This window comes from Aedes albopictus, chromosome 1 (assembly GCF_035046485.1).
Source record: "Aedes albopictus strain Foshan chromosome 1, AalbF5, whole genome shotgun sequence".
Taxonomy (NCBI): domain Eukaryota; kingdom Metazoa; phylum Arthropoda; class Insecta; order Diptera; family Culicidae; genus Aedes; species Aedes albopictus.
The window spans coordinates 265840010-265852808 of record NC_085136.1 but is presented as its reverse complement, the minus strand read 5'-3'; the positions used below and the strand labels follow the sequence as shown (position 1 = coordinate 265852808).

At 40.5% G+C, this 12799-nt stretch overlaps 1 pseudogene; it reads right to left on the bottom strand.

Moving 5' to 3' along the window:
- Positions 1-939: 939 nt before the first annotated feature.
- On the bottom strand, positions 940-10299 carry LOC115259923 (uncharacterized; annotated as a pseudogene).
- Between the last annotated feature and the right edge of the window lie 2500 nt (positions 10300-12799).

Genomic DNA, 12799 nt, shown 5'->3' with positions numbered 1-12799 from the left:
AGTGTTCTCTGAGCACTTCCACAGTTATTAATTGAAGGGCTTTCTTTGCCTGCCATTGCATGAATTTATATATTGTGAGGCAAGTACAATGATACACTATGCCCAGGGAGTCGAGAAAATGTTCCCGACCGAAGCGGGAATCGAACCCGCCGTCTCCGAATTGGCGATCCACAGCCTTACCCACTAGGCTAACTGGAGACCCCTTGATCTTCTTCCGATTCACTATCCGGATTACTTCATCCTCCGATGACAGCTCAAGCAGAGATGCCGCGTACAGGTTGAACAACAGCGGTGATAGCGGACATCCCTGTACAAAGCCGTCAGATACTTCTACCACGATCGTGGTGGTCTCCGTCTTGAGCATCACCTTACGACTTCTCAAGTACACATGCTACCATGCTCAACATTTCGCAAATTTTGTGTTGCGTCTCTGAATTAAATTCTTTCAAAGTCGCGTACGAGAATCCGTTTGGTCCTGGTGCAGAATAGTTCCTCCTCTGCCTTCTGACGTTCGGAAACTCCTTATCTTCAGAGCCAGGGCTACGTCGAGCTCCTTTTCGGTGGTAGTCATCGGCATGTGTACTTCGTGTAGTATGTTGTTAAAATAGAGGTCCATAAACTCTCGTCCGTCTTCCTCTGTAAGATCAACCGGCTTGCTGTGCTTCCTTGTGAGCGCGGTGTCGACTCCTTTCACCAAGTTCCAGAGCTGCCTGGCCGGCGTTGCCTCGTCAATCTTTTTAGTTAGTGCCCTAACATATCTTCGTTTGTTTCTCATTACCTCTTTTTTGAACTGGGCTCTCTTTCTTTACAGCTGGATGAGGATCGATTCCGTTTTGTTCCGATTGGACGGTCTCAAGGTTTCCCGTTTCTCGCATTATTTTCCGGTACAGGGGAAGCTCCATACATTGGGCCAGTTTTTCAATCGTGTTGGCCCACCGTCTAGTACGTATCATTGTGTTTTGGATACAGGTTGACCAAGGCGATTACCTGATGGCCTTGGGCAGCCACCTGCAACATGTTGAAGGCGTTGTAGATGCTACCTTTACCACCGCTCACTATGGCTACAACCCACACGGTTACGCGATCTAAGAAAAGAAAGAAAAAATCAATTTACCAACTGACGTTTCTTGATCCAAAGGACGCAGCCGTCAAAATAATGGGGCACGTTCGGTGTAGTACTAGATTTGTAGTAATGAGCTGAATTTTAGTATGGTGAGAAGCTCAATTCTCCGTTTCTACAATGAAATGGTGCAAAAAGCGTGGGTATTATGATTCCTTACCTAATTTGATGCTGTTTGAGCAAAACTTTGGATAACTATGTTGTTTATGTTGCAAGAAATGGAGAAAATAACAACACTGTTGCCCAAAGTTTTGCTCAAACAGCATTAAATTAGACAAGGAATCATAATACCCACGCTTTTTGCACCATTTCATTGCAGAAACGGAGAATTCACCTTCTCACCATACTAAAATTCAGCTCATTACTACAAATCTAGTACTTCACCGATCTGTCCTATTCCCCACTGATGAAATCACCAACACCAACAAACGTCATATCCGTACATCTGAAACTTTTCGTTCGGCGAGTTTCGCCACGGCACAGCTGTGTCGCCCCCCCCCCCCCAGAATTCAATTTGGAATGGCGACATAGATGTACCTTTGGTAAATACTAACGAATAAAACCTTACAAATGTCACAAATCACTACACATCCAGTAGGATAATTCATGTTTTTTGGACAGGCTGAGGACAACGTTGGAAAAATCGTTCCCTAGCTTCTTTAGAAAGTAATTCATTATTTTGCAAAGTTACTAATACGCTAACAAAATCATTATTTCTAATCGCCTATTCAATTGCATTTTGAACACCCTCAGATATATATAATTTGAACAAGACAATTATCATGCATACTGCTAAATCATGGAATTAGCATAAATTAACAAATATTTTTTGGCAAATTATCAAATTTCTCCGATTAACAAGCATCTATTTTGATAACTATTACAGTTTTTGTTGAAATCGAGGAAATATCGCCAGACCCACAGAATATGCCTCCAAGTATGCAATCCCTCCAGCAAACCCATGTATTTCGTCAGATGACCGAGAAAACTTGTAATGTATAATTTGGACATCACCTATTTTAAGAGTTCTAGATGAATGTTAAGGGATTGGCTGCCTAATGCATCTTTATTGAACATTTTTCATTGCAATAAGGCTTTTTAAATTCTTACAATTATTAATTCAACGATTTTGAGGTGAATATTGTATTTAATTGTGAAGCGTATGTCGTCATGCATACCTGCGCATTTGAGGGGTTTCAATGGCACAGTTTACATTTTCGATTATTTTTTAAAGTAAATTCTTCATTGTTAAGCGTATTTTCAACGTAACTCAACAGAATAGGGTCCAATAACCGACATTTAGAAAACTCAGTTCTTTTACGCTCTTCGAAGCAAGACATTCAGCACCTTGCCTGTCTAAATTATATCTGTACCCTATTCGCTGCACTGAATTCAAGTAGGAATAACTAATATGTCGCCAGAACATTTGTAGGGTTCAACAGTTCAACAGTGCATCCAAAATTTATGAACACGATAGCGGAAGAAAACAAGACTCTTTCAATTTTCCTTGCTCTGGCACGAAAACTGTGATAATTCCTCAGACAGCAGTTCAATTTATTTTGCTCAAAAGTTATGACTATTTTTAAAGCCTGAATCTTGATTATGTTACATATCGAGCTGATTGTTTATTTTTATAAAAAGGTAACCATGGTTTGGCTAATCCGTCAAACGAAAGATGTTTGGTCCTTTTCATGGTAGTCTTGCTGGTAACGGTGAAGCCTGCCACACATTCAAATGCATCTTTCTCTTCAGTTGCGTCATCCGTAGTATCATCCATACCTGCGTTGACATCGACTTCACCAATATCAATGCCATCCTCGGAACCACGGAAGTTTCGATTTTCAAACACCTAACAAATAAAAAAAATCATGTTAAATCAGTGTGAGTTTTGTATCTGTGTTAGTTGATGCTGCTATCCTCAATCGAGTACGATAAGCCGAAATCGGTTCAACGTTTCCAGGGAACTCGAATGGGATCCAGAATGTTGCCTAATTTGTACAAACACATTTCGCAAGCAGTCCAAGCAGTCTTAACCATGTAGCAATACATGTAATTCCGAAACGCCACTGTAGTGTAAGTCATCGTACAGTTTCATCAATTAGTTAAGTTGAAAATAGCACTCCGCGCTGGTATGTTGTAATAGCGTTCATCGCATTCGTTTAATTAGTCTATTGTCATTGTGTTCACCTGTTAAACTGCGAAGTGTTCAAAGCAATGATGTGGATTTTCGAATTCTTGAATATCGTGCAAGGAGGTATCCTGCTTATTATTCCCTGGTAGATACACATACTGTCTCCCTTCCGAAGGATCGCGGCAAGACGCATCTTGAGTCAGTTGTAAGCTTTTCGTAGATTGGTTTGATTGGTGATGCACTCGTAGTTCCGATGCAGCGCAATTGTTCGTTACGGGTCATCGTATTAATATAATCCAAATGGAAAGTAATATTAATACCTGTTTATTCTTGTTTAAAAATCAGTACCCTCCTTCCACGCGCCGGATTAGATTGCGTCGATAACCTGTTACGTTTGTAAATTGTTGTGAACATTTTGTCAGTTTATTTTGTATGTTATGCTAAGGTTTGTACATTTGTCCCTGAATTGTAATGTGCATTTGTAGTGCTCCAAACATTTTAGGAGTGATCCAGTACAAAACACACAAGCCGTCCCCTAACACGGACATCAAATTGTAACATGATGATGTATATTGATAAAGGTTTTCGGGTGCTGCAAGGAAAATTGAATCTTTTTAACACAGAGCCAACCAAAGGCGACCGATCAGCATGTGGTTCAGACCTAGACTACCTGTAACGAATGATCGTTCGGAGAATCATTTTGGTTTTGATCTCGATCTCCGCTAGAGTGTTCGTTACATCTCCCCCGGCCAGAACGATCATTCATCTCAGTTGTCGCACAGTATGAAGCAGTTTCACGGTGTCCTGCTTTATTGAAAATCGAATTCATTGATAAGTCCTCTTCTTTTAGAAACGTATAAGCTTGTTCGAGTTCTGTGAACAACGAAAGTTGTGTTTGGAGTCGCAAAGGAAAATTAAATTTGATCATAAAAAGTAATTTCTCTTCTGCAGGTGGAATTGATAGATATCTAGCTTGATTCACTGTCCTGGCAAAGTAAGCACTCATTTTCGACGTTTTCCCAGTTTGCTGATATGATCCCCGCTGTAGATGTTCCATGACAGATCGTTGTGCTCCGTTTCCCCAAAAGCGTTTGATGAAGAGCGACTTGAAGGTATCCCACGAAGCAAACTTATATGAAAACGCCCGATACCACAATTTCGGGTCACCACTCAAACAGTCCAAAACAGAATTCACAAGCCACTTATCCGATGGTTGTTTAATTTGCATGTGTGCGTAGTTTTCAAATCGGTGTATGAATTCTGCTGCAGTAAAATGATCCACTTTACCATTAAACCAGGGTCTACTAATACGGGTACTCTGGAACTGCTGTGAAGTAGTATCGCACATCTCCGTATTCCTATTATTCCTTATATTGGGTTGAGTTGATTGTTTTTCTGTTGTACTGGCGGTTGAAGGTACGGCACGCGCTTCTTCACACAATCACTTTTATCAGCGAGCAAATCGATGTTGAATATAGAAGTGATGATATTTTGTAATCTATTTATGGTACTTACCAATCGACGCAAACGTTCTTCCAAATCAAAAGTTGTAGAAGTTGAAACGGCTGTGGGATTGATCCCGGTTGAGCCCCCACGTTGTAACATGATGATGTATATTGATAAAGGTTTTCGGGTGCTGCAAGGAAAATTGAATCTTTTTAACACAGAGCCAACCAAAGGCGACCCATCAGCATGCGGTTCAGACCTAGACTACCTGTAACGAATGATCGTTCGGAGAATCATTTTGGTTTTGATCTCGATCTCCGCTAGAGTGTTCGTTACAACGGTCTTGTGTTGTTGCTCGAATCGAGATGCCCCCTTAGGATTAGAAATTCCTAGACCAAATCAAGTTATAAAAGCAGCAAATGCTGCGAACTAAAAGGCAAACTGCCAACTAAAATACAATTCCAGGATGACTGATGGACCCGAATCAATAAATGAAACCTCGTCATCCGGCGATTGGACTACGTTATCTATTTAGATAACTGGGCACAGTTAAGGCCGCATGGGACGACGTGTAATTTTTCCTATCTTCCCTTTCTTTCTAACAATTTGCCTCGCGATTTTGAAGAAGCAAATATCAATTTCCACTGCACCGACGTGGCTGAAACTTTAGTCGATTGTGCACCACAAGTGAGCAAATGAACGATCAAATTTCTAGTCAATAATATGAAGTAGAAGTTGAGATTTGCATCTTACTAGCAACAAAGCAATGGCGGACAATTCAACCACCGTCCCGTCCGGCCTTAATGTTATGTGTTGCATGTTTGTGTTTTGTGCATTTGTAATGTTCCATTTATTTTTCGTATCTAAGTTCCCAGACGTGGGGCCCGATACGGAAAATAAAATATACATTTGTAAGGTTCCAATGTATTCGTCACATTGGCGCCCAACGTGGGGCCTGATGCGGAAAATAAAATGAGCATTTGTAAGGCTCCAACGTATTCGTTACATTGGCGCCCAACTAAAAAAACCCACGCAATGTAACGAATGTAAAAAAATGTGCATTTGTAAGGTTCCAATGTATTCGTTACAAACCTTTTGCCAGTTCATACTCACGTAGGCTGCACGCAAAAACGGCTACGCTCAAAAATGTGTTCGGCCTGCACATCATATATATAAAATCCCAGAGTTGTCTGTCCTTCCGTCACGCTTTGATATGTTTCATTGAAATGTTTCATCGAAATGTTTCACTATAGCTATATCAAACTTTTAAAAAATTCGAGAACTTTCTTGAAGTTATTGAACTCTTCAGATATAACATTTTGGAATATTCTGGAACATCGAAATGCTTACAACTTTCGAGAACTATCTGGGAGTTACTGAAAGTTTCAGAAAAACTATTCTGGAATGTTCTGGAGTATCAAACTTCTTAAATTTTCGAGGTGTGTACTTGGAAGTATACTTTCAGGCGTTTTTTATTTCTAGAACATTCTCCCATTCGATAGACAACAACCCTACAACAGTCGTCTACGGTCAAAAAGTAGATACATGATAGAATATATTCTGGCGCTTCTGGTAAGTCCAATGCTGAGTGAAATGTTTCACATATATATTGATACACTGGCTTCTGAGAAGAAGCTTCCTCAATTGTTATTCTAGAAGCATCAAGAATCTCCTTGATGGATAAAAATTCTCTCAATTTATGTTAGAAGATCAAAAACAGGTGCATCAAAATAGGGTTGCATGAAATAAACCCAGAGTTGTCTATCTGTTCTCCCGTGACGTTTAGCAAAGTTTTACTGAAATATTTCACGTATAGTAGAATGGTAAGAATAGCATTGTATGAACTAGAGAAAAAAGTATAAGGAGAAGAAAGAGCAAATAAAATAGAAAGAAAAATGAAGTTTTATAAGCTGTTCCAGAACTTTCCACGAGCGCTCGAAATTTTTTTTTTAACAAATGTTCGAGAGGTTTCCGAGCATAATGGGATATTCAAAAGTTCTCAAATTGGATAACAAAAAACTTCTGGAGCTTACCAAGAAGAAGAAAAACAAGTACCTAGAACATTCTAGAACACTCTTCGGAATATGATTTCTTTTCATAATTGGAAGAAATTTCCAAAATTTCCAAAAACAAGGAAAAGACGATATTCTAGGATATATTTCGAAGGAATGAAGAGACATTTCTCGGAATTGCAAAAACGTGGCTAGCCACGTAGGGTCAGCTAGTTTTTAGTAAACATCCATGCCGCACATGACTGTGTTGGAAACACACATTTTTTTAAAAATTGCTCGTACGCTCACATGAGCATGTATTTTGCAATAATTTCGACATGGCAACCTCACTGGGTTTATAAACCACCTTCAAATACCGAAAAATATTGATATTTTGCAAAAATGGGAGCGTACGAGCAATTTAAAAAAATGTGTGTTTCCAACACAGTCACTGTGCGGCATGGGCGCTACTCAAAAATGAGAGTTTTTATTTTAGAGAGCGACTGGCTTGATAACAGGGTCTTCAAGATGTCCATGTACGATTTGGCATCTTTTCCAACGAATTCGGGCTTCAATTTTATTGCTGCCAACTATTCAAACTCTGGGTTTGACTTAACCCCTTGCAGCTGATTGAGGGTCGACTGCCCTGTCTGAGCAGAATTGGCCGGGGTTCTGCTAAACCGAACTAAGCGCCAAAAAGTTTATTCCGAGATATTTAAGCTTCAAGTTCAACCACTCAGAAATAAACAACAGCTAAGATTATTTGAAACTTTTTCGCACACATGTAACTTACAATCCTTTATTAACCATCAGAGATGAAGAAAACATGTAAATTATTTAAAATCATTGATATAATACCATTTAATTTCTCAGTACTTTGCACTCAGTTCACTCTGGCTGAACAAAAACATTGGAATATGGTTTATAGTTCAGTGTGGCTGACTGTGTTTCTTTGTTTCAGAGAAAACCAGTCGGAATGTGATAAAAAATCTCGATTTTTCAGTGTCTATGAAGTTGAAATCGATATCACTCACAATACTTTACATGAATCAGAGAGGACGCGTAGTATGGTAGCACAAAGGTCTCAAAATAGTGTGAAATGTAAACGGCGGAAGCCCTCCCAACTCAGCCCTTCCCATCCATGTTTTTTTATAGGCGGTGCATGTGCAGGCACAGAACAAGAGTGATTATGTCAAATGATGTCCTTGCATGTCCTGAGGTCCTGAGATGTGAAAATGGAGCAATTTGTGTACTTCAAATTTATACTGGTCGAAGAAAACCATGAAAATGATCTGCCAAAGTGAACTAAGACAAAAAAAAAAATTCGAAAATATTAAAAAGATTCGAACTTGGGTCCTTTAAGTGATAACCAAGCACGTTACCTCTAGGTCATTTTACTTAGCTGAAGATCAGTTGTTAAGTCTGAATCAAGTTCTAAACATTCTTCTCTAGCATGGTTTTCGTGAAAACGCCATTTTTTGATCAGCCAAAGCGAACCAAGTAATTGATTTTTTTCAAGCTTTATTATTCTTATTTTCCTTGTTGTTCAATGACGGCTGCTGGGTTAAATAATCAGTATGAGGTGTATCAACATAACGCATGTATTCAAAGCCAGTTCATCTTTGTATTGTTGAGAATAAATTGATTTTTAAATGCAGTGGATTTGGTTCGGTCTAGCTGACTGTGATTTGGAAAAATGGCGATCAACGCCATCGAAATCCAAATCGATCCTCCAACACCCGTATTTTTGATTACGTGTTAAATTCTCTCACAGATTGTTATTATGAGTCGGTTAGAAGTTAGAAATCTGACAGCGATGAGTAAAACTTGAAATGTTCATCATTTGGACCAAAACTAAAATATTTCGCTGATTCTATGGAATGGTTTACAGTTCACTCTGGTTGGATGCAATTTTATTTTTTGTATGTTCTGCCAAACAGAAATTTTGAATTTACTCCACGAAGAGCTGTCAGAGTTACTGGATTTTTACACGAAAAGAAGATCATCATATTCTTCATCTAATGGTTAAGAAAACTCAATTTTTCAAAAAATGGTCTTTGGTTCGGTTTAGCAGAACCCCGACCAATTAATCTTCTTCCAAGATAATGCTGCGCACCCCAACGTTTGGAAGTAGCTGATCGCTGTGAGGGTACCCTTCGGGTCAATCAATTTGTAGAACTTCCATGAGTTCCCGTACGTTAGGACGAGCGTATCCATCGTTGTCTGCCATTTGGGGAGCTCAACCAGTATTGTTGGGCATACATGGAGGCGAGTTACATCTGTAGTTAACCAGAATTCGGCAATGAGTGCGAATATGGTCATGGACGTCTCTTGGAAAATGAGGTTCATGTGCTGTAGTTCGGGTGTATACTTGTCGATTACCGGGATGAACAATGCTCTCTTCAGTTTCGGGAAGAATCCTAACTCCCCGTTTAGCTTCATCAGATGGGTCTGATCGAAGATCTGCTTGATGGTGTGCTGCCAAGTTATCGATTTGGCTAGGAGTCCCAGGGCATGGCAGAAGGCCTTTATACGGCTCTCCATGAACCGATCGAATTGTCCTGCTGCCCAGGGGTTGATAGTCTTGATCGACATCAATAAAGCGGCATAAGCCGAGCATATGATAACAGGTGTCCACGATGCTCAAAATAATCGCTTTGAACACGGCGAGTGTTTCTTTATGGTGGTACATGTAGTTGTATTTGAGCGATGTGTTTAAGGCCTTACAAACGACAGTTTGCATCGTACACGTACTTTTGCATGAAAGCCATAAAATGCGGGAATCGTTCATATTTGTGCTAAAACAACTTCATCCCAGTGGTGAAGTACTGGTCAGTTGGAGCAACCTGAAGCACCCCCTTGAATTCTTCCGGAATCTCGCGATATTGTTTGAAGGGCTTCGTAGTGTTATGAATTATGCGGAAATAGCATTTTGAAATTGTTGGATTCCCGAATGCACTGCAACCATCGTTTTATCTCCCTGCTCTCCCGTCACTTTTGAACATTGTAATTTCTATCCCATAGCTAAAACCCGAGCAGGCATCTTTTAAGCGACTGACTGACGCCGCTAATCGCACGGCCACGAAGTCCACAAATAATGACCCCAATGCACGACTAGGGTTAACCCTCGAGCGATCGCGCTGTTGTATTTTTGTATTCATCATCATTGTAAGAAGAATGATAACATATGGTGTTTTATAGAGTTGACTGAGGCTAGGATTATTCTCTAGATAACATAGCTTTACCATCATATTACATAGTGATCGAATTCTCAAGAAAAATATCAAATTCACTTTTTGCCATTACGTCAAAACGAAACCTTATATGTACCAAGCATAGGTTATCACCATCATTAATAATTGATTGCGCTGCCAGGCGTTTTACACGCACTTGCACCGTAATGCTACAAGTTCTTCGCCCTGTCACTCTTCCACGCCGGATTGCAAAATTAAAAAAAAAATAAAGATAAATAAATGAAACTAATGCCACACTGATTGCTGAATTCCTCCCAGGTCGTGCTTGCTAATTAGCTGCTAGCTAGCTACAGCTAGCTGGGCGGCTGGCAACGTACCGACCTTCTTCACATTCGAATCTCCGGACACATCTGGCATGGCCTGGGCCCAGGCCCAGTCCGAGGTACGGTCACACGCAGAACCGACGACGGATCAGCAGGCCCTCATGAATCCGGCCCGGCGACGAATTGGACGGGCACCAGCTCGCAGTTAGGCGAGGAAGCTTGGTCGGAAGTAAATTTGAACTTATTATCACTCCCACTCCCATTGCCATGGTTTGTATCACTTACAGTGTAATTCTTACATCAACTGCCTTGCATTAGTGGGAACAGAATAACAGCAACGATTTCTTTGAAAAAAAAATCTTGATAAGACTTTTTCAAAATTCTTTCGCGAAACCGGGACTAAGTTTCCATCAAGCATCTCGGTCAAGAATTTCTCCAGGATTTACTAATGACTCCGCAAAAAAATCTCCATAAAAAAATACTACAAAAATTTCCCTTACAGTGCGATTACGATCCCAAATCCATCTTTTTCGAGAACATAGCGATTACGGCACCGACTGATTCCGATATTTTTGATATCATTCGTGCTCACTTCTAACAAAAATGTGGTCTCATGGTCGTGCGGCTAGTGTCACCAAATATTGAGTGGCAACGTACGCATTGGTTCTCGCCGCAGCTGTCAGGAAAAGTTTTCGGCTGTGCCACTGTGTCAGCAGGCAACTAATAGGACAGATTTTTTTTTGTGGAATAAATGCAATCATTAAGTTTCCCAGTTCGATTCCCCAAATGAATTTGAGCAGGAATCCCAAGAGAATTACAGCAAGCCTTTTCAAAGAAATTCCAATAGTTATACCCGACGGAATTCTAGCGGGAATTTCTAAAGAAATTCGAAAAGAACACTCCTACAGATTTCTAGGAGGAATCAACAAAAAATATCCAGCAGAAATCCCAAAGAATTTCCAGCAGGAATCCTCAAAAGAATTATTGAAGAATAATATCCAGGAGAAATTCCTGAGGGTAAACTAGGAGGAATTTCCGAAAGAATTCCACGAGGAATCCTCGAAGGAGTTCCAGGAGGAATCCCATAAAGAATTCTACATAGCAGGAACCGCAATGGGATCCTTGGAAAAATCTCCGAAGGAATTCTAAGAGATATCCCCGGAGGGATTCCGTGAGGAATACCCGAAGGAGTTCCAGGAGGAATCTCCGAAGAAATTCGATGAGAAATCACCAGAATTCCAAGAGGGAATCACGACGGAAATCCATAAGGAATCCCCGACGAAATATCAGGTGCTTCACACATGTCATCGAACGATGCCCAATTTCAATTCCTTCTTGGCGTCATGCTGCGTCAACGCTAGACATTGGCAGTCATCAACCCATCAGGCCGATGGCTGTTACATTGCATAAGCGTTTCCCAAGTAAGTGCCAACTTACGGGGTTATTATTTTATAGCTGTTCCCAACCGTGGTGTTGCCAAGGCGCCATGCCGTGCGACAGCGCTGACTCGGTGGTCTCTCTTTTAAAATATTCCCTCTCTCCCGATCAGTACATCGATCACTGATTGGTTAACTCGTAAATGAGGTCTTCAGATACCTTCAGTAAATATGAATTAGCTTAAGTTAAGACTGAATAAAGATTTATTCCGGTTACAACCTTTAACAAAGTGTGTCATCTAGACGAGATATCACGACCTACTCTACAAATCCCCGAAGGATGTCCAAAAGGAATCCCTGATAGAATTCCAGAAGAAACCCCGAATGGAATTCTAGAAAGAATCCCTGAAGCAACTCTAGGAGGATTCCAAGAAGGAATTTCAAGAGGAATCCTAAATATAATTTCTGGGGGAATTCTCGAAGGAATTCCAGGAAGAAACCCCGCAGGAATTCAAGGAAGACTCCGAAAAGAATTCCATTAGGAATTTCCGAATAAATTTGAAGAGAAATCACTTAGGGAATTCCATGAGGAAATCTCGAAGGAATTCCAGGAATAATCTCCGACGAAATAGCAGAAGGAATCGCCGAATGAATTTTAGGAGGAATCCTCGAAGGAAGTCTAGAAAGAATCCCCGAAGAAATTACAGGAGAAATCCCTGCAGGAATCCCAGAGGGCACCACCTTAGAAATCCCGGGAGAAATCTCCGAAGGAATTACAAGCGGAATCCTCAAAGGTTTTTCAAGAGGGAACCCAGAAGGAATTCTAAGAGGAATCTCCATAGGAAGTCCAGGAGGAATCTCCAAAGAATTTCAAGAAGGTATCCTCGAAGGAACTATAGGAAGAATCCTAGAGTTTATTGAAAGGAGCAATCCTTAAGAGAACTCTTGAAAGAATCTCTTTAACATTTTCTTGAGGCTTCCCGAAGTAATTCCAAGAAAGAGGAATCCCCGAAGGAATTTCAGGAGGGATTCTTGAACAAATTCCAAGAGGGATGCTAGATGGAATTTATGTAGGAACCCTTGATGAAACTCCCGGAGTGATCCTTGAATTATCTTCTTGAGCAATCCCTACAAAACGTTAGGAAAAATCCCTTGTTGGAATTCTAGAGGAGTTTCTGAAGGATCTCCTGGAGGAATTCCTGAGGAAACTCCTGGACT